General features: G+C 45.9%; 1 pseudogene; it reads right to left on the bottom strand.

The window, feature by feature from the left end:
• Positions 1-487: 487 nt before the first annotated feature.
• Positions 488-1,419, bottom strand: LOC123362066 (annotated as a pseudogene).
• Between the last annotated feature and the right edge of the window lie 508 nt (positions 1,420-1,927).

The following is a 1,927-nucleotide window of genomic DNA, read 5'->3' as shown; positions in this document are numbered from 1 at the left end:
TGATCATTAAGGGCCAGAACTGTGACCACAGAACAGCTCTGCAGCTTTTTTCATAACCTGTGGATGTTTAAATAGACACGGGACGGTGTGACAGGCCAGGTGTAATGAGAAACAACATTCACATCCCTTCTCTTTATTGACTGTATCAACAGGAATTCTGAGGTCGGAGTAGCCACTGATACTGCTCTTTATGGGCCAACATTCAACCAGTCCCTGGGCTCTCCACGAACACAGTGACTTTGTAAATGCCACTGCCTGCCTTGGTCTCCTTCCCCCAGTGCCCTGTCCTCCCTCAAAGCGGGTGGGAACAGCCCCACATCCATTGCTCCAGGTTTTACACCCCATCAGAACTTCTCTCTAAAGGGTGGAAATCAGTAGTCGTGTAGTCTTAGACATAAGGGTCCAGGATGGAATAGGTAGCCATGGCTTGTTTTTCTTAACTCTTGTATCACCAACCTTGCAGATGGATGATGAGCTGACTAGTCATTTAACAAAACACCTTGATTATCCTCGCACGAAGGTGTTTGCTTTTCATGCTGTACACAATTGGATTAATCAGGGGTGGGCCAGTAGGTAGATGTAGCGAGGAGAATTTGAAGCAAGGGAGAAGAGCTCTTCCAGAATCTGTGTATGACAGTCAGGCTGAACTCTGGCATGTAGAAGACCAGGACAGCGCAGAGGTGGGAGACGCAGGTGTTTCAAGGCCCTGAGGCACTCCGCGTGGGATGTGATGCTCAGCACTGCTTTGAGGATCATCACATAAGAGAGGAAGATGAGCAGCGAGTCCAACCACACCGTTATGAGTGTAATAAATAAGCCATAGATGTTATTGACTGTGATGTCTGCACAAGCCAACTTCATGATGTCCTGGTGCAGGCAGTAGGAATGGGAGAGGACGTTGGTTCGACAGTATCGGAACCGTTTCAGGAGAAAGGGGAATGGTAATGCTACAGCCACCCCTCTTAGCACAAACAAAAACCCCATCTTGGCTATTCTCGGCAGGGTTAAGATTGAAGCATATCTCAGTGGGTTACAGATCGCAATGAAACGGTCAAAGGCCATCATCAAGAGCATGGAGGATTCAATTTTTGCAAGAAAGTGGATAAAGAACAGCTGGGTAAAACAAGCACTGAGGCTGATCTCCCTAGAGTTAAACAAGTATATGCCCAGTATCGTCGGTATGGTGGTTATCGATATGCCAAGGTCTGTGACAGCCAACATGGAAAGGAAAATGTACATGGGCTCATGGAGGCTTGGATCTGTTTTTATAATGAATAGAATGACTGAATTTCCTACTATTGAAATAAAATACACTAAGCAAAAGGGGATAGAGATCCAGAGATGGACGTCTTCCTGCCCAGGCATCCCGGTGAGAAGGAAAATGTCAGGGTTCAATTTGGTTTCGTTGACAGCTGACATAATGGACTGAGAAGGTCCTATGAGTTTTGAACTTTCCTTCCTGATAGGAAAAAGAACAAGAGACTAGATGATATTTATCGAGACATCATTCTGCTCTGAGTGCAATTCTAGAGACTCCCCGGAGCTCAAGGAAGATCAGCAAAAACATAGTTTGGGATTTACAGGACCAATAGGAAGATAGGCATTGCCAGACTGGATAAGACCTGTAGTCATTCTAGCCCAGTAGCCTGTAGCCAGTTCCACAAGCTTCAGAGGAAGGTGGAAGAATCATAGAATCATAGAACTGGAAGGAACCTCGAGAGGTCATCAAATCTAGTCCCCTGCACTCATGGCAGGACCAGCACCATCCAGTCTTGCCACAGGCAGCTATGAGATAACCTCTTCCCAGGAAAATTTCCCCCCTGACACCCACCAGTTAGACATATTTTGTGCTGTAAATCAGGAAGGTTTAGAGTCCTTCCAAGAGTTTTTCAATAAATCCTCACTACTTCAATTGGAGTTTCTGGTA

The sequence above is a fragment of the Mauremys mutica genome, chromosome 1, assembly GCF_020497125.1.
Source record: "Mauremys mutica isolate MM-2020 ecotype Southern chromosome 1, ASM2049712v1, whole genome shotgun sequence".
Classification (NCBI taxonomy): Eukaryota; Metazoa; Chordata; order Testudines; family Geoemydidae; genus Mauremys; species Mauremys mutica.
The sequence above is the reverse complement of the archived record's forward strand: the minus strand, read 5'-3'. Positions and strand labels throughout refer to the sequence as shown.